Raw genomic sequence first — 21,081 nt, 5'->3', positions numbered from 1 at the left:
AAATAGATTTAAAATGTCACATATATACATGCATATATATACATATGTATGTGTGTATGTATATATACACATATACATGTAATATATATGTATATATACATATACATATACATATATATATATATATATATATATATATATATATATATTAGAATCCCCTGCAAATGTTCAAAGTCCTGCAACAAGAATTTCCCAATTAAAAGGGATCAAGCTTAAAAGAAATTGAGCTCAGGGGCGCCTGGGTGGCTCAGTCGGTTAAGCGTCCGACTTCAGCCAGGTCGCGATCTCGCGGTCCGTGAGGTCGAGCCCCGCGTTGGGCTCTGGGCTGATGGCTCAGAGCCTGGAGCCTGTTTCCGATTCTGTGTCTCCTTCTCTCTCTGCCCCTCCCCCGTTCATGCTCTGTCTCTCTCTGTCCCAAAAATAAATAAAAAAAAAAAAAAAAAAAAAAGAAATTGAGCTCATATTTCATTGTGCAAGAAGAGATATGAAACCCCATAGCAGTTTTAGAAAACACTTTTTGGGTGACAAGTACAATTTAAAGGATCTTATCAATGATGAATTATTCTCGCTGATCTAGAAAGCCTGCCTTTCTAAACAGTTGCTGTGGAAGGGTACCACATTAGGTAGTTGATTTGATTGTGAAATGTATCTGGGTTCAAGGTGGCAAAGGGGCACATAAAAGGGGCCCAACTCTGGAGACATCTTTTTTCCCCCTCTCTTGTCTCCTTAAATCATTCACTGCTCATTCCTGCCACATGAGAGAACCAATAACTTGTGGCAACAAACCACCTTCTCGACGTCTACACCCATTGTACATTTGACATTTATCCGACAAAGGCTGCAGATAAATAACCAGTTTCAAACTCTTGAAGTAACTTTACCTTTAAATCATTTTTTTTAGCGGCTACCAATTAAAAGACACAATTTACGTCAATGCGAAGCTATCCATAGAAAGCCTTGAATTCGCCAGAAAGGCAGTACAGCACACACTGGCCACGCTTGTGTCAGTCAACGGGCCACTTGGAAGTCTCTGGATATTCATTACATATCAAGCCAGCTCTTACAGTGTCGTCACCTGTAAGAGTTGACTTCAGTTCTGGTCCAGCAATTTCCTAGCGGGGGGGGGGGGGGGGAGCTTCAGTAAGTAACTACACTCCTCTTTGATTTGGTTTCTTCGTATGGAAAACGGTATTAATATAAACTTACCTTCCAAGATATTTGTGAGGGTTAGAAAAGGACAAACAGAGCCTGGCCTACAGAATATGCTTCATAAAGGCAATCACAGTCAGTCTCCATCATAAGCATCAACCTCCTACATCTGGATATTCACCAAATATTTTTGTGTACCGACTCTGTGCTAAGCAACCAGCTACCCAGCAGGGAGAACGAACAAGGCAAAGAACACCTTAGGTTCTGGGTAGAACGTAGCTTATATTGCAGTAGGAGAGCCTCGCCACCCACAGACAGAAATGTCAACCGGAGTCCTCTGCCCTCAGCAACCTGGAATTGTTAAAATTACTTGTTTTTAAGATCAAGAGAATGATCAGAAAAGCATTCAGAATGGGAGTAAATTGGGCAAAGGGAAAGAGACCCAAGAGGAATACACAAGGAATCTAATGCTATGGGCACTGCCATACTTCTTCAGTTGGGTGGTAAGGTCAAGGCTGTTCACTGAATTACTATGTTTCATAATTCACGCATATTTTTTGTATATGTTTTTCTGTGTTTTGCATCAAAGAGACATTTGGCAGACTGTCCAACCACATGACAGCCAGGAAACGTTATTGCCACAGTTGAGAGGTAAGCTGCCTTCACATGTACACAGCACTTTACCGGTTAGGGTGTTGGCGACTCTAAGATGGGTGGGTACAAACATCTTTCTAAATCCCTTAACAGCCTTACATAGACTCCAAAAGCCTTGGTCACTCTGGCTCCTAAAGCTCAGTCAGCCCACTGCAATGTAACACATCAACCTCATGTTCAACTCCAAGTTTACCTCTCCCAAGTGCATGCTACATTTGCTTTTATTTTCAATTTTTAAAATATTTTTATTTATTTTTGAGAGAGAGACAGGGCATGAGCGAGGGAGGGGCAGAGAGAGAGGGAGACAGAGAATCCGAGGCAGGCTCCAGCCTCCGAGCTGTCAGCACAGAGCCCAACCCAGGGCTCGAACTCATGGATCATGAGATCATGACCTGAGCCAGACATTCAACTGACTGACCCACCCAGGTGCCCCAGTGCATGCTACATTTGTGAACAGACATGTGTGGAATGATAGAAGGCCACGGACAGCCCCTCAGACACCTCCCCACCACCTCTCCTTGACTGTTAACACTTGTGGTGTTGGTGGCTGAGGCAAACCTAAGAAAGAGAAATGTCTCCTTGCTGGACCAGCAGAGCCCATTCTCACCTGTGTTGTTACTGACTCTCTGACACCCTTTACTGGCCATCACTGCCTTCTATGCGGCAGCATCCAAATGCTACCTTCATGGGTCACAGGTCTGGGTGTTCTGCAGGGTCTTCCCATGACACCTCTTCTACCAACCTCTCCCCACGGCTTCTTTGTCCAGTCGGCAAATCTCAGGAGTACATACAGGTAAGAAAGCGCCTGTTGGGCATCCTCACTACTTAAGGGACTTCTGAGCAACTCCCCAATCTTAACTGCATCGCATACCAGAAACGCAAGATCAGCCCCAGGCTTGAAACTCAGTCCCTGAGTTTTTCCCAAACCCTTCATTACCATCTTCGGGTAAGTAGAGGCACAAAACCAAAAGTTTACCATCTGAGCAGTATCCAACCAGGAAATAACACAGTGGACCCTTCTTATAAGCGCAACCATGCTATTCCACGCAAGGGAATTCATGATTCCCTTGAAGAATTCACTCGTTTGGTTTGGGAAAAGAACATGATGGTATGTGGTGCCTCCCATGTTCACTCTGAATCGCAGGCAATATTGTCAGAAAATAGGAAAAGCCAACGTCCCTTTCTGTAAAATGGGAGACACCAGAGTCACGTTCCTTGTGGAAAGGATATACGTAACAAAAGAAAATGCCTAGCAAATTTCTCATGAGCAGTGACCTGGGGATGATGATGATGATGATGATGGCAATTTGTCCAAAAGCCCAAATTCAACTCTGTTCTCTGTTTTCTTCCAGTAGCTGCAGATCAAGTGGAGGTGAAGGAAATCCTGTTTTTGTATTCCGTCTCACACCAATAACTATAATCCTAACGTGCCTCCTCCACACTTTGTCCCTCACTGGTGCAATCTCATTTCTTACACATCAGTGTTGACGCTGAACGTGGGAACTAGAAGGAGAGTTCGATGTACTGAATAGAAGAACAACAACAGAAGATGAAGAATAAAAGTCGAGGGGAAAATACCAGAAGAGGAAGAGACAGAGGTTTGTTGGGGATGATCCCGCATCCATAAGCATGACAGCCATAACTGGCCTGCAACTGATTGAAAATCAGGAGAGAAAACCCATCTCTGTTTAAGACGCCCACGTGTAGGAATCTCTCAGCAACTGGCTGCTTGTTGTGATTAAAGAAATGAACTGAAGTGGAATAAAAACACATGTGTCACTTTTTATCCTAAAAGCAATCTTTCCCTTTTTGCAAAAGAGCATATTCAATTATCTCATTCAATAGATAAAAATGATCTCCACCCTGAAAATAAATATTTGCTTCTGAAGATCACATTACTGAAAATCAAATTACATCCTTGTTTTTATTATTAACAAGAATAAGTTCCACAGCCCTTTATGCATTGCACCTGTCACTCTCCATATCCTACAATCAGATTTCCCTTTAAATCTCATCAAATAACTCCCAAAGTCATTGAAGAGGCAATAAATGAGGTTATGACACAGTGCTCGCAGAGAGCTAAATGTCTTTCATATATCTTTAAGTGGTTATTAATCTCTGAATTAGTTTAGAATACATTAACCTTCAAGGTAAATTAGATCAATCAGGAAAATGACTCACAGGAGCAGGACTGTCTTTTTTGATGTTGTTGTTTTCATTCCGTGCCAAGATGTAGCCGTGGCACCGGCTGTATCAGCCACGGTTAAGTACGGGGCCCCAAGTTACGAAGGGGAGGGGAGGCAGGTTTTGTTTCAGGTTTATTTCCTCCTGGAAGGCCGCCCATCCAGACAGGGGCACAGGATGAGCAGACATGAACAAAATATCACCGTAGCATAGGCAAGATAATTTGATTACTGCCATGGGGAAACAGCATCTCTACTCCTATACTTCCCTCGCTAGTGGCATTTTAGAGCTCTCTGCCCAATAACTGCAGGGTGGAATTAAACACAAGAAGTGATACCTTAAAAAAAAAAAGAATCAAAGTAACTTCTCTTTAAAAGTCCTGAAGCAAATGAATCTGCAATCTTAAATCTTTGTTTTTTCAACAAAGAGAGAGAGAACCATCTCAAGAAAGCGATTATAACTGTAGAAAAATAGTAGAAATATATGCCAATTACTTTTCTATACAATAGAAGCCTAATGATGGTGATAATCACTTTAATAATTATTCTATCTGGAGTTGATATGGTTGGTGCTTGGCTCATCATAACTCAGACTTCTCATTATGTTGCTCAGTGAATGAAAAAATACGGGCGGCAAAACTGGGCCATGAGAGGGCACTCTCCAAGTTCTGAACTACCTGAATGATATTTGGGAGAGGCCAGGGGCCCAGCGTTAGGGGTTCACCCTCGCAGCTTGTTGGTGGGTGGTTCCTCTTGGGGTCCGGGAGTTACATATTACTGTGATTCATAGTAGATTCAGCCTAAACGCAGATTATTGTCCCGTGCCATTTTAGCTGTGTTGTTGCCACCACACAGTTCCGCTGAAATGTATACCGAAAAGAAAATCACCACACACCTCTCCAAAGATGCTTTTTCTCTCTTTTCTCAAAAATCATAGAAAAGCAATTCTAGAAAGCAGAGTAAAACTGCTAGAAGAACATTTGTGGATGGTTTTCAGGACAGGAGAAAAGGCAAACCTCTTTGGTCGGTGGCTCAAAGGATCACGTGGAGTTCCCCATTAATCCTCCAAAAAAGGTACAAAATACCAGTACGATAAGCTTGAGGTTCATTAAGTTACCTAGGTTTTAGAAATTTTAAATTTTCGGAAAGATGACTGTGTCAATACATGGGACAGACCCCCCCCCCACACACACACACACACACAAGAACTATGACGGAAGTTCACTTAGAGCTGTTAAAAGAAATTTAAAACAGAAAAAGAAAGAGAATCATAAATGAATAAAGTTCAAGACACATTTGAGAACTGGCACTTCTGGCACACTACGCTGATCAGCCTGAAAGAATCATATAATTACAATATCCAAAACAGAAAAAGGCGTGGAGATAAATCTTAAGTGGAAAGATAGTGAAGTGGGGCCTTTTATTAATCTCTTCATGAAATGTTTTTCTTTTATAAAAAGGAAGCAGCAGTTACAAAAAATGAAAGAGCAATTCAAATAGCCATCTCTTAGATGAACCTTCACTTTCTGGAAGATAAAATATCCCATTATTTTCTTTTCTCCAAGCTCCTCTCAAATTAGAGAAAATTGTGAGTTGGGGCCTTGCCTTCTTTAATAGTGTATAAGACAAATAACCCTTTAATGACTTCGTTTCCAATATAAATACAGTGACTGACAGAGCATACTGTAATTAAAGATAAATAAAACACTTACTTGAAATAAATCACATTTTAATTGGCACTTTAATTGAAGGGATGTTAAATATAATGACAGGATATTAGCCCAGATTGTACTCTTTAGGCAAAATTTGACACCAGTGTTTACCGTTTGTCTTAACATTTGAGCCAATGAAGATGTTTTTACATTCATTTTTACCTAACTGTCAGTATTTCACATTGGAAATAGAGGTATGAGTTGTAATCTTAGCAAACGAGCCTTGCTGAACTGTTTCCTACAACTGTTGGGTTTCTTATGTTTCTGCACATCTTGTGGAAGCTTTTGTTCTAGACCATCTTTTCTAGGATGTTTATATGGCAAGGGCTTAGAAAATAGAGATAGTAGCTCTCTAGGGCCAAGGGTGGATTTGTTTCCTGATCAGTAGAGTATGATAATTTCTCCTTCCAGGCAAAGTTTGGACAGGTTTGCTAGCAACCCCCTTATAAAAGACTGGGGTTCTCTAAGCTGGGGTTCCTCAGCTGTGTGTGCAGCAGTCACCTGGCCTGCTTCCCGTCACTGCCACAGAATCTGGGGAAAAGGAAATAATGTGAACAGAAAGCTCAAGCTGCCCGCTCTGTTGTGAGTAATACAAGTCCTTTGTCTCTGACCCGGCAGTCTTGTGTTTTCTGCCCTCACCCAAGAAGCTGTGGCAAGCTAAGCTGTTAGCTTGCAAGCAGAATAAAATCTCTAAGTTTTCCGAATTCTTGACATAACTGAGAGACCCTTGCAGAAGCTTTTTTTTTTTTAAAGACACTGTTGGGGCGCCTGGGTGGCGCAGTCGGTTAAGCGTCCGACTTCAGCCAGGTCACGATCTCACGGTCCGTGGGTTCGAGCCCCGCGTCAGGCTCTGGGCTGATGGCTCAGAGCCTGGAGCCTGTTTCGGATTCTGTGTCTCCCTCTCTCTCTGCCCCTCCCCCGTTCATGCTCTGTCTCTCTCTGTCCCAAAAATAAATAAAAGTTGAAAAAAAAAATTTTTAAAAAGACACTGTTGGCTAACCTAAAAATATTACTATATCAAATAGCCAATCTTGGGAGTGAGCAGTTAAGTTTCTTCAAGGCAGGCAAAAGTTACAGGATGAAATACAATTGTTTCTTCTCTGTTTCTTCCTCTGAGGTCTGCATGGCACACATCCTAATTCAGCACTCTCGAGCTGTCAGTGGAGCCATGCACTACGGCACAGAGGCTGTTCTCGAGAGATGAAACCCTTGACACCTCAAATGGATGGACACCACTTCCTATTTAGAAACCGGCTGGCCAAGACCGAGATGCTCATCCATTACATAGCAATTCTTTCGATCCTGCTCTGAGAATTAGCTCTTGACATTAGTAGCTGAGATTACAAGACTTGTGAGGAAGCAGGGGAGAAGGGGAAATGTGTAAATGAATGAATGAACTGATAACCTTGTTCCTGCAGCTCTGGCGACTATAAGGGAAGATGAATGGCCTAGTCTCCAACTCACGGAAGGAGATTCCATGGGTTACAAATCTTGGCTCATGGGATTGGGTGTATTTATCAGCACACTGGATGCTCACTGGGGCCATTTTCCAGATTTATGTGTCTCAAAGTCCTGGATTCCTAAACCATGAGAGTGATAGCACTAATGAGTTTCCTCCCACTGCAAGACTGCCCTTCCTCCAAAAGCCATAAATTTCATAGATGGTCAGTGGAAATTCATGAAGGGAAAGAATGCCAACCATGTTACAGAAACAAGTTCTACCTTTAGCCTTGATTCTGGAAGAAACAAATCACCTCAAGGATTCCCCTTTTGGGTCCTATGAAAAGTCTTAGCTATCGTCTTTGGTAGTCTTAGCCATCGTCTTTGGTAGTCTTAGCCATAGCTACTCTGTACCCCCCAAGCAAGCAAATCCCAAGACCTTATAGACCTTTGTCTTAAAACAGCATAATTAGGGCATAGCAGAGCAACATCTGGGTACTTTACATTCCTGTCCCAAATCCAGTTAGGAACATGGCTAAAGATTTCAATACATCTCTGCAAAGGGATCCAACTCACAATGGTTTAACAAAAAAATGTGCGTTTTAACGAAGATGTCATAAAGAATGAGGAAGAGGAGTTGCTTCACTCAGTGCTCACAGGAAATTTAATAGGACTTCTCTGTCCTCCCCACAGTCACCTTCCCCTCAACCCCAGGGCCAACCACCTGTCTCCTCTCTCTTCTTGCCACAGCTCTCAAAAAGGCCCACTCTTGTCTCGAAAAATAGCTCTGTCCTTCACCTTTTATATAGATAACCTGCACAAAGCAGTTTAGTGACAACACAGTATCCCCCACCAGGCACGCAGGCCCTAGGGTTACTCTTCAACTTTGCCCTGATGGCACTAACCACCAACAAAATGCCTCCGAAGTCCAGCTTCCTCACCTAGCGAAGGCAGATGAGAGCAGGGCCTCCCTCCCAGGCTGAGGGTACTGGGGCATGGCCCTTGTTCAGCATGGCTTTGGCTCCCAGGGAACACTTAACAGATGGTACCATGCTGAGCTCCAAGAGATACGGGGGCAGCAGGCGGAACGCACCAAAACCTCACTTTGCCATCACACCTGGTTTCAACAGCAGATGAAATCATCACGAAGCATGAATATACGTCTTTTCTTTTTTGTCTCAAGAATTAGTGGGGGTACCTGTTCACCCAGGGTCCTTGACGTTCATACTCCCACCCTTCCCCAGCACGACTGTAATTAAGAAATCTGCTAATTATAGCATAGGTCTGAGATGAAAGCTGCTCTATTTCACTGAAGGAATTGCAACTGTGTTGGCATTTGAAACAATTTAGAGCCTGTGAGATGGTGACAGGTACCTTGGCTGGCTCTCCTGAATTCCCAACCCCAACATGCAAGCTGTGTCACCCCGGCATTCTGGTAGAGGCAGCGGATGACTTATAAACATAAAAATTCAAAGGGACAAACACTTGGGAAAGTGGCATTACACTGACATAGCACCAACTCTTTAAATAGTCTACAAGCATTTTTTCTTGTATTTCCATCAAGAGAATTTTTGAACACGCATGCCTGATACAAGGCTACTTTTTATTTGTGAATTATATACATGTTTTACAATACCAACATATTACATACTTGATAAAACATACATGAGATGAAGGATAAATATTTTGGATAAAGGCCAAGTGTGAAGGAATCTGTTTTCAACTTTTTGAAAGTCTCGGTTTCATGCTTTGTGATAGAGTAATCCCAAGGCTTCATTCTAAGTTTGATTTATTTTACTATTTGTTTAAATGCCTTTCATGTGTGAAACAGTCCCAAAAATAAGAAGGGTATTGTTGACGATACCTAATAAATCATGAAACTTAAGTTTTCAGTCCCATCCACCGATAACGCGTATGGTTTTTTGAAATGCTTTTGTGCTTGCGTTGGTATTCTCCTCAACCCATGGTTTCTTAGCAAGAGTATTTTTAAGATACTTGTTCATTTTTTAAGGGTTAAAATAGGAGCTAAATTAGGTATGTTAATTCACAGACAAACAGGCTCATATAAAGATGTTGGGCTGTTTTGGTCCCTGAGAGATCTCCAGGTTCTAAAGCAGCCGTGCGAATAGCCGGTGGTCCATAAATATTTGTTGAGTCAAAGTTTCCAAATAACTACCACTACTTCCATACAGAGAGTAGATTTCAGCGGGGGGTAGGAATGGAAATGCAGAGAAAAGGCAGTAGGCTACTGCAATTGCTCTGGCAAGAAATGATGGGGTTTGGACTAGGCAGTTAGGATGGATAAGAATGGAAGAATTCAGGGGCGCCTGGGTGGCTCAGTCGGTTTAGCGCCTGACTTCGGCTCAGGTCATGATCTCGCAGTTCATGGGTTTGAGCCCCACATTGGGCTCTATGCTTACAGTTCAGAGCCTGGAGCCTGCTTCGGAATCTGTGTCTCCTTCTCTCTCGGCCCCACCCCTGCCCATGCTTGGTTTCTCTCTCTCTCTCTCTCTCAAAAATAAATAAACGTTAAAAATTTTTTTAATTAAAAAAAAGAATGGAAGAATTCAAGCCATGTTTTAGAAGAAGAGTCAACAGAATTGAGTGACAGATTATACAACGGAGGCTGAGAACAAGGATGGTGAGTCAAGGGTGGCAGCCGGATCGAGGCAAGTAAGTGGTTTATAGAGGTGGCATTAGCTGAGATTTGGAAGAGGGATTAATGAGAGGAGGATTTATACATCATCATAAAATCCCAACAGCTCTATTCTATAACTTTTCCCAAAACCCAACTATTTCTCATACAAATCTCTGCTACTAACCTAGTTCAAACCATCACTGGATTTCACCTGACTTTTTACATCAAACTCCTAATTGATCTATTTTCACTCTGTCCCCTCTATAATCTACACAACACTTATAGGAAGTATTTTTATTTATTTTTTAACCTAAACTTTAGTTCGTGCAATATTGGTTTCAGGAGTAGAATTCAGTGATTCATCACTTACATAAAACACCCAGTGCTCATCACAACAAGTGCCTTCCCCTTAATATCCATCACCCATCTAGCTCATCCCCCGCCCACCTCCCTCCATCAACCCATAGTTTGTTTTCTATCCTTAAGAGTCTCTTACAGTTTGTTTCTCTCTTCTCTTCCCCCCTTCTCATATGTTCATCTGTTTTGTTTCTTAAACTCCACATATGACTGAAATCATATGGTATTTGTCTTTTTCTGTTTGACTTATCTCGCTTAGCACAATACACTCTAGCTCCATCCACATCATTGCAAATGGCAAGATCTCATTCTTTTTGATGGCTGAATAATATTCCACTATATATATATATATATATATATATATATATATATATATATATACATACACAGAGAGAAAGAGAGAGAGAGAGAAGATATGGTGTATATATACACCATTCATCAGTCAATGGGCATTTTGGCCCTTTCCATGGTTTGGCTATTGTTGATAATGCTTCTATAAACACTGAAATTTGTATTTTTGTATCCTTTGGAAAAATACCTAGTAGTGCAATTGCTGGATCATAGGGTAGTTCTATTTTTAGTTTGTGAGGAACCTCCATACTGTTTTCCACAGTGGCTGCACCAGTTTGCATTCCCGCCAACAGTGCAACAGGGTTCCCCTTTTTCCACATCCTCGACGACACCCATTATTTCTTGTGTTGTTCATGTTAGACATTCTGACAGGTGTAAGGCGATATCTCATCATGGTTTTGATTTGTATTTCCCTGATGATGAGTGATATTGAGCACCTTTTCATGTCTGTTAGCCATATGGATGTCTTCTTTGGAAAAGTGTCTATTCATGTCTTCTGCCCACTTCTTAACTGAGTTATTTCTTTTTGGGGTGATGACTTTGGTAAGTTCTTTATAGATTTTGGATATTAACCCTTTATCAGATATGTCATTTGCAAATATCTTCTCTCATTCTTTAGTCTGCCTTTTAGTTTTGGTGACTGCTTCCTTCACTGTGCAGAAGCTTTTTCACTTGATGAAGTCCCAATAGTTCATGTTTGTTTTCATTTCTCTTGTCTTTGGTGGCATGTCTAATAGGAAGTTGCTCTGGCCAAGGTCAAAGAGGTTTCTGCCTGTGTTCTCCTCTAGGATTTTGATGGTTTCCTGTATCACATTTAGGTCTTTTATCCATCTTGAGTTTATTTTTGTGTATGGTGTAATAAAGTGGTCCAGCTTCATTCTTCTGCATGTTCTCGTCCACGGACCATGAGATCATGACCTGAACTGAAGTCAGATGCTTAACTGACTGAGCCATCCAGGCGCCCCCCAGCTTTTTCTCCTCTCTTGACATCTTCCATGCATAGAAGATGAGGAATAAACAGCATGCCTCTCTCCCACTCCCGGTTAGTGGACAGAAATATTTCTCTTCTTTTTTCTTCTTTCTAAGGTGTCATTAGTCATATTGTTTAAATTATATTGCAAAAACTTATTTTCTCTTTTTTAAAACAGTTGAGCATGGGGCAGTTTGTGTAAATAATATATTTACCTAACTTTTAGAATTCCTGAACAGAAATAATAAATCTGGCCAATAATAATAACAACTGTGGAATTGAACACATTTCCTCAGAGGGGCACTCGGTAGGGGAATCTGGTAATTAGAGTCAGCAAACCGCCCTTTGCCAGCAGAACGTCTTTCTTAAAAACTCAACAAAAATAATTCTGGGGAAAATAAAAAGGCATAATCTGTGAAATGCTGAATGCAAACTATACCACGTGACCTAATTAAGCAGACTGCTATGAAGGCTATTTCCAAAATATTCAATAAAATGAACCTCATTATGGCAGTTTGGGGAAGGGAGCCTGTTTGTTTTGGAGGTGGAAATTCCAGATAGTACAATATTAAAAGAAGATAGATGTGAAAACAAAAGAGGTTACTGTGAAGAGCAGATAAATGAAGTGTAAGCATATTTGGTGTTAAACATAATTTTTTTCCCACAGCTACAATATCAGGTACTGCAGCCACACGTGAAATTGAATCTTTTTTTTCACCGTGAAGACACTGTGTTTAGTTAGATCCATGGTACCCATCTAATATCGTTGATGTGAGTCTTAATAATATTGAAGGCCTGCTATTTATTTAGCAGGCTGAGAGTTTCAAAGTGGGTACATGACCTCGTCACCGGATTGGAGAATGTGGAGGTACTTACTGAGCTATGTTAATGGACAAAGTAGATGATTGTTCTGTTGCTTCTAGTCAGTTCATCCTTCTGTCCATCCATCCATCCTTCCATCCATCCACTCAGCTGTCCATGTTCTCTTTTATTTTATTTTTTTTTTTAATTTTTTTTTCAACGTTTATTTATTTTTGGGACAGAGAGAGACCAGAGCATGAATGGGGGAGGGGCAGAGAGGGAGGGAGACACAGAATCGGAAACAGGCTCCAGGCTCTGAGCCATCAGCCCAGAGCCCGACGCGGGGCTCGAACTCACGAACCGCGAGATCGTGACCTGGCTGAAGTCGGAAGCTTAACCGACTGCGCCACCCAGGCGCCCCTCCATGTTCTCTTTTATAGAGAGAAAGAGAATGAGCAGAGGGAGAGAGGCAGAGTGAGAGTGAGAGGGGGACAGAGAGAAACAGAGAGAGAGAGAGAGAGAGAGAGAGAGAGAGAGAGGGAGGGAAAGAAAATCTCAAGCAGGCTCCACACTCAATGTGGAGCCCAACCTGGGGCTCATTCCCATGACCCTGGGATCATGACCTGAGCCCAAATCAAGAGTTGGACACTCAACCTACTGAGCCATGTGGGTGCCCCTCCTTTTTTTCATTCAAATGTTTATTGAATGTCTGCTATGTCTTTTGGTGCTATTTTAGGTGCTGGAGATAAAGCAGGGAATCAAATAAACAAGGTCCTGCTCACATGTGCTTACATAGTAGTGGGGGTTGGAATAGAGAGAGATAATGAACACACAGATAAATAAGTACATGGTGTAACAGGTAAGAATAAATCATAAGGAGGAAGACGAAGCCTGCTAAAGCATAAAGCCTAACGGAAGAGTGTGTGTGTATGTGTGTGCACACTATTTCAACAGAAACCAGGATGAAGTTTGGAAAAAAAGCTTGAGATTACCTGGGGGGAAGATCCACAGAAGTGGTGCAAAGGCTCTGAGGTAGGAGGGAGTTGGGCTGTCTAGGAATATCACAGGACAATTTGACTGAAGTAGAGTTTTCAAGAAAGAAAGCCATAGAAGTCAAGAGCTGAGAGATACCTTTTGGCAAGGTCGAGTACTCAGGGCCTTGCAAGTGATGGATTTAGTCTTTGAGGGATGGGAAGCCAGTAGAGGGTTTGGGTTTTCCAGTCACCTCATCTGATTTATATGTTAAAATACTACTTCTGGGGGCACCTGGGTGGCTCAATCGGTTGAGCATCCAACTCTGGCTCAGGTCATAATCTCATGGTTCATGAGTTCGAGCCCCGCATCAGGCTCTGTGCTGACAGCTCAGAGCCTGGAACCTGTTTCAGATTCTATGTTTCCCTCTCTCTCTGCCCCTCCCCCACTCACACTCCGTCTGTCTCTGTCTCTCAAATATGAATAGACATTAAAAAAATAAAATAAAAAGGAAGAGAAAAAGCTGGGACTCAGGGCTCCGAGCCGAGACTTCTGCATTGCCATTGCAAACAACTAACCTTGAGGCCTGAGCTCTGAGCTCACTTTCTTCTGAGTTGTATGTCAGATGCTATAGAAATGGAAAGTTGTCAGTTTTCTGGGACTCTTAATACCCCTGTACTCTAGAAAAAAATTGGAAATGTTCTCATTTTCCCCCACTATGATTGAACATTTCTGGAGAAGCTAGCAGCCTAAATCAGGTTCCCAGCTGATATAATTACTACATCCAGATCATTAAGGTGATGTCTCTAAAATCTAGTGATTTGGCATTTTTCAATTGGAATAGAATTGAAAAATTAAATTTCATGCTGAACTATGAAAGAAGAAAGTGGGAAGAAGAGAAGAAGAAAAACAGTGACGTGTCATTTGCGAATAACATGTGAATCGTGTTCAGAGCATTCTTTAAAACATCCTTTAGAAATAACACTCCCACTATCACATTGTTAGTGAAAGTTTAAATTGATAAATTTATTTCATTTCTATAGGGAAGTTGGGGGGAGCCCCTGTCAAAAATGTACAGGCACGCACTCTGGAATGAATAAATTCTAGTGCTAACAACTCCTCCTTCAACTTACACAAGTTCCCAAAGATAACCTAACATCAAAGATGTCCACTGCAAAACTTGGGAACAGGAGGTCCCTATAAACAATCTAGATGCCTGTCATTAGAAGACTAGAGAAATAAATCCTGGCACATCCAAAATATAACTGAAATATAGAAGGAGATCATCTCTGAGTTCTGAGGTGGAAACAGGTCTAAGATCACTAAGGAAAATCAAGCACGATGGCGTTCACGCTGCAAAGTCAGGTGCTACTAGCTTCAGGTTCTGCAGCGAGACTGGCTTTGAAACCCAGCTCTCCCGTTCACTGGCCATGTGACCTTGGACAATTCCTTTCATCTCCTTCTGACTCAGTTTCCTTTCTGTAAGATAGGGTTAATATTATTTATCTCAAAAAGTATTGGTTGGGATGAAATGAATTAGTATATGTAAAGCACTTGAATGTGGCCTCAAGAAATGCGAAACACAGAATTTTGAGACATACACAAGCAGGAAGAATTCATCACCAGCATGCCCACACTACAAGGCAAGGTAGACGCTGTCCTTTCAGGCAGAAGGAAAATGATGCCAGGTGGAAATTTCGATCCACACAAAGGAGGTAAAATCACTGGCCATGGTAACTCCGTGGGTAAATATCTAAGATTCTTTTCATATTACTTAAATATCATTAAAAGGCAATTGTTTAAACAAAAAATAAAAACAATATAATATTTATTGGATATACAGGGTTTATAACATATATGTAACTGACATATAGGACAATACCAAAAAGGCAGGAGGGGAACCAGAAGTAGACTGTTGTAAAGTTCTCATACTATGTGTAAAGTGGTATCATACCACTTGAGAGTAAACTGGGGGCACCTGGGTGACTCAGTCGGTTAAGCGTCCGACTTCCGCTCAGCTCATGATCTCACGGTTTGTGAGTTCAAGCCCTGTGTCAGACTCTGTGCTGACAGCTCTGAGCCTGGAACCTGCTTCAGATTCTGTGTCTCCCTCCCTCTCTGCCCCACCCCTGCCTGTGCTCTGTCTCTCCCTCTCTCAAAAATAAATAAACACTAAAAATTTTTAAAAGAAAGTACACTGATAAAGTTAAAGGTACATGCTACCACCCCTAAAGCAACCGCTAAAATAACAAAACAACTCCTGTGGCTAATAAAACCACAGAGGAGACAAAAATAAGGTATATGAACATTTAGGTTATCCAAAAGGAGGTGGATAATGAGAGAAAAAAGAACAAAGAAAAGATGAGAGAAACTTAAAAAAATCTCAAGATGATAGATTTAAATAAAAGCAATACCCAAGTGTCTACTGTCTATGAAGAATGAGCTCTAATATAATGACACACACTGGTTAAATATAAAAGAATGGAACAAATGTAATACGCTAACCCTAGCCAAAAGAAAGCTTAAATGACTAAGTTGTTACAAGAAAAAGTAGATTTCACAGTAAAGAATATTTCCAGGTATAATGAGAAAAGGGTCAAAATGAGAAAAGGGTCATTTCACCAATAAAACATAACAATCCGGAAGTACATGGGTGGCTCAGTCAGTTAAGCGTCCGACTTTGGCTCAGGTCATGATCTTGAGGTTCATGAGTTCGAATCCCGTGTCGGGCTCTGTGCTGACAGCTCAGAGCCTGGAGCCTGCTTCAGATTCTGTGTCCCCTTCTCTCTGCCCCTCCCCCGCTCATGCTCTGTCTCTCTTTCTCTCCCAAAAATAAACATTAAAAAAAAATTTTTTTAAGATATAACAATCCAAAACATTTATAAATCTGATAACAGAGTTAATGATTGATGGAACTGTAAGAAGAAATAAAAATCTCGAGTTGTCTTCAAAGACATCAATACCCAATCTTAAAAACTGATAGAACAAGGGCGCCCGGGTGACTCAGTCAGTCAAGCGTTTTGTTTGTTAATGTTTTTGTTTGTAATTTAAAAAAAAAAAATTTTTAAACAGTTTTTAAAATAATTTATAGAACAAATAGACAGAAAACCAGTAAGGATACAGAAGACTTGAACACCATCAACCAACTTGACCTATTTGGTGTTAATCCAACAACAAAGTACACCCTGAACATTTACTAAGATAAATCATATGCCACGCTACAAAATAAGTATCAACAGATTTGAAAGATTTAATTCATATAAAATATTTTTTGCCCCTAATAGAATTAAATTAGAAATCAGTAACAGAAAGATTGCTGGAAAACCCACAAATATTTTAATATTTAATACCGTGAAATATACACCAAATATAACCCAAAGGACCAAAAAAAAAAAAAAATCAAGTGGAAAATTAGAAAGTATTTTGAACCAAATGGAAATGAAACAAAAAAACAACACAACAAAAAATATTTGTGAGATGTTGCTAGAGGAAACTGTATAGTTTCCTATATTTAAATGCCTATATTTGAAAAGAAGAAAAGTCCCAAATAATAGTCACAACATGGATGGCTCTCAAGATAATTACGCTAAGTTACAGAAGACAGAAAAAAAAAAGGTTATACACTGTATGAGTCGATTTTTATAAAATTCTTGAGACTACAAACTACTCAATAGTGACAGAAAATAGATTGGTGTTGGCTGGGCTCCTCCCAGGGGTGTGAGGAGGGGTCAGTAGGGACTGGTCACAAAGGAATATGGGGAAACTTTTGGGAGTGATGGTTAAGTTCATTATCTTAATTATAGTGAATGGATTCATAGGTGTAGATATGCCAAATTTTATCAAACTTTATACTTTATGTATGTGCAAGCTTATTGCACATGAATTATACTTTAATAAACTGTTAGTATTTATTTTTGAGAGAGACAGTGTGAGCAGGGGAGGGGCAGAGAGAGAGGGAGACACAGAATCCAAAGCAGGCTCCAGGCTCTGAGCTGTCAGCACAGAGCCCAATGTGGGGCTTGAACTCATGAGCCGTGAGATCACGACCTGAGCCGAAGTCAGACGTTTAATGGACTGAGCCACCCAGGCGCCCCTAAACTGCTTTTTAAAAAACCATGCCTATTTGCTTATTAACCTATCTTAACTAGGAGTGGGATACTGCTGATATGTGAGGGTAGGGGACCTGAGCAGCAAAGGGAAAGAAAAGGACTAATACAAAAAGGTACCTATGAAATGTTCCTGTGCATGAATTTATGTGCAGTTTAAATGAATATCTGTTGGGGCGCCTGGGTGGCGCAGTCGGTTAAGCGTCCGACTTCAGCCAGGTCACGATCTCGCGGTCCGTGAGTTTGAGCCCCGCGTCAGGCTCTGGGCTGATGGCTCGGAGCCTGGAGCCTGTTTCCAATTCTGTGTCTCCCTCTCTCTCTGCCCCTCCCCCGTTCATGCTCTGTCTCTCTCTGTCCCAAAAATAAATAAAAAACGTTGAAAAAAAAAATTAAAAAAAAAATAAATAAATAAATGAATATCTGCTAATGAAGAAAAACATCTTTAACCCACTTTGTTCCGAAAGTGTCCAACTATGCCTCTGAATCCCATCCCCTTCTGAATGACCAACAATATAATAATGAAAGTAACAAAACTCCAGTGCCTTTCAAGAAGCAGGCACCATGCTATATGCTGGGCACATACATGGTCTCATCTTATCTTTATAACAATCTTATGAGACAAGTATTAATATCATCCCCATTCTTCAGATAAGGGCAGCTGCTAACCAGCCCAGACTTTTCTCAAACACTGATTTCCTAGTGCACTCGGCTGTCTGATCACGGCTCCCAGAGAATCATCTATGTTCACAGACACCAAACCCTAAAGGAGACATACTCTGTGCCAGAATATAATGGGGCCATCCCCCCAAAAGAGCAAAACTCCATTCCTAGTGAAAAGAGTTTAAAAGTAAGTAAAAAGGCACTTTATCTGGTTGGAATATACCAATGTAAGTATACAGTCGAATGGTCCAATGTCTATGCATCTAGTATGTTACCTACACATCCATGTTAAATCACACGTGGGGCTTGGATGGCCCTAGATGAAGGAAACGAAACGATCCTGGTTTGGCTGCACAGTAGAAGCATGTGGGGGACACCACAAAGTCCCGGCCACACCTCAGGCTGAATCCACCAGATTCTCTGGGAGTAGAGTCTGGGCATCCAGCACTTACAAACAGAACAAAACTCTCCAGATGATTCTAACCTGCAGCTGAGGTGAATAAATCGCTATTTGTTCTTCAGCGTAAAATAGAGGAATGGGCTCTCTGGAATAGGAGACATTTTGAAAATAAGAAGACTCCTTGAGGTAACGGAAATGACCATAAACATTGTCTGATCTTCAGACATAAATGACATACAGTTGCATGGGCCCAGACAAATCTCTAGAATCAAACAAACAAACCAATCTTACCCATTCTCCTTGGAGAATCAGGGAAGTCTGGATGACTTTTGCCCTTTTAATTTCTACCCTCCATTTCTGTTGACAGTTTTAACCACAAGCATGTACTCTCAGGCTTTAATTCTGAAAAGAAAAGAGAAGAAAGGTCACCCTGAGCCAATCGGATAGTCCCAGTTTCCTTCCACACATCCCTGTCGCGTACAGCTCAATCTTCCGTACCAGCTCCTGGTAAGAGCCTTGGTTCTTCCCCAAAAGAAAAGCCACATGATCCAACAGTTCCTCCACCTCTTCCTGCTCCTGCCTTGACATTTATGCCCATTTGGAATTAACTTCATGACTCTATCCCTTAATTCCCACTTAAGATATTGGTAATTGTCCCCTCTCTAGTTGAGACCTCCAGTGTGGCCTCCAAGTTTGGGACATTATACAAACAGTCTCCTAGCAGCACATAAAAGTTGATCTACTGAAATCTGGACCACGATGTGCCAACAATGAACATCCTAGGCACCATGTTTTCTGTTTTAATGGAGACACCCTATGTGTTCAGTTTGACCTAGCTTTCTGATTAGGTTGTTGGCAGTCTTTTACGGGGGACAATGCCAGTGAAGGCTTCCAAAGACCATAATCTTCAAATCCTGGTGCACACTTTGTGCATTTGCTCATTCATTCATTCGTTATACACCTTCATGGAATATGTTTTCCGGAGTTGGCATCTGCTTAAGGGCCCAGGCCACAAAGCTAAGAAACACATTCTGTATCCTCAAAGAGTTTACCACCTAGTAAGGAACTCAGGCGACCAAACCAACAACTAAACCAAAGGGTGGTTCACAATGAGAGAAGAAAACAATAAGCTAAGTTCCATCAACTATGGGCTGTGTGATCTTGGGAAATCTACCTAACTGCTCTGTGCCTCAGTTTCCTTGTCAACAACATTGAATTATTTTTTCTTTTTTTTTTAAATTTTTTTCTTAATGTTTATTTATTCTGAAGGAGAGAGAGACAGAGCAGGAGCAGGGGAGGGGCAGAGAGAGAGATAGAGACAGACAGAATCTGAAGCATGCTCTAAGCACCAAGCTGTCAGCACAGAGCCGGAAGCAGGGCTCGAACCCACAAGCTGTAAGATTATGACCTGAGATGAAGTCGAACGCTTAACCGACTGTGCCACCCAGGCGTCCCAACAACACAGAATTATTAAAAGCACCTGCCATTACGGTTGTGATGAGTACCAAAAGAGTTATGATTTGTAAAGTGCTTTGAATGGTGTTTGGTATATATCAACGTTTGCTCAAGAAAACAGATAAAAAATAATTTTTTTAATCTATTACCAGCATAGAGAAGGCAGAAATAAATCCACACAATACTGGCCAGTTCATTTTTGACAGTGGTGCAAAGGTAATTCAATGAGGAAAAAAAAATTTCTTTTCAATAAATGTTGTCGGAACAGCTGGTTATTAGGTACCAAAAGAGGAGGACCTTGACTTACATTTCACTGTACGGACAAAACCCAAAGCGCACCCACCGTAGGTCCAAATGTAAAATCTAAAATTATAAAATTTCAAAAGGAGAACTTCGGAGAAAAGTCTTTATGACCTTGTAGTGTGCAATAATTTCCTCCAGAAGACAGAAAGTACAAATCGTAAAAGAAAACATGGGGGGGGGGGGGGCGGAAAGAAAGAAAAACGTTGAAAATCTGGACATCATCAAAAGTAAAAACTCGTGCGTCGGAAAAACCATTAAGAGAATGATGGAGGGGCGCCTGGGTGGCTCAGGTCATGATCTCACAGTTCGTGGGTTCGAGCCCTGCGTCGGGCTCTGTGCTGACAGCTTGGAGGCTGGAACCTGCTTCGGATTCTGTGTCTCCCCCTCTCTCTGCCCCTCCCCTGCTCATGCTCTGTCTCGCTCTGTCTCTCAATAATAAATAAATGTTTAAAAAAACAATTTTTTTTTTTTTGAAAAGAAAAGAATGATGGGATGATGTGTCGTGACCACAGCCAGGAGTAAGGGCAGGACGCATGGAGGCTGGGGAGCTAGGGAAGGTAGACACAGGCCACCTGAGCTGGGCAGGTGGCCGCTCTGACCAGCAAGGGAACTTACAGACGCGGCGGTCTCTGCCCGGAGCGAGGAAGTCTCCGCACCTACGGCCAGAATCTTCAAAGTTTACAGAGAGGCCTCACGGGGCCGCGTCTACAGTCCAGAAGGGCTCGGGGCTCCACCCCGCCTTGCTCCCTCAAGGCTGCGACCTCGAAAATGGCTCCAGAGAAGGGAAGAGGAAGGGGGCAGTGACCACGGTCAGGGGCGGGGCCAGGGGCCTCCAATCCCCAGGCAGCTTGAGGGTCAGCCCCGGCCACGCCCCCTCCGTGAGCTCCCCCAACAGGAAGACGCGTGGATGGCGAATGGGCCACAGAAAGA

At 41.8% G+C, this 21,081-nt stretch overlaps 1 long non-coding RNA gene across 1 annotated transcript in view; it reads right to left on the bottom strand.

The window, feature by feature from the left end:
- LOC147582824 (uncharacterized) overlaps positions 1-20,877 on the bottom strand; it is a 50,447-nt gene extending 29,570 nt beyond the window's left edge. The window contains exons 1-2 of the long non-coding RNA XR_015248796.1: positions 20,767-20,877; positions 18,685-18,795 (exon numbers count right to left, since the gene is read on the bottom strand). This is a non-coding gene — a long non-coding RNA (uncharacterized LOC147582824). The remainder of the gene's footprint in view (positions 1-18,684; positions 18,796-20,766) is intronic.
- Positions 20,878-21,081: the final 204 nt, after the last annotated feature.

This window comes from Puma concolor, chromosome A3 (genome assembly GCF_028749965.1).
Source record: "Puma concolor isolate L17-30 chromosome A3, mPumCon1.1.hap2, whole genome shotgun sequence".
In the NCBI taxonomy this organism is placed as follows: domain Eukaryota; kingdom Metazoa; phylum Chordata; class Mammalia; order Carnivora; family Felidae; genus Puma; species Puma concolor.
This window is presented reverse-complemented; position numbering and strand designations above follow the sequence as displayed.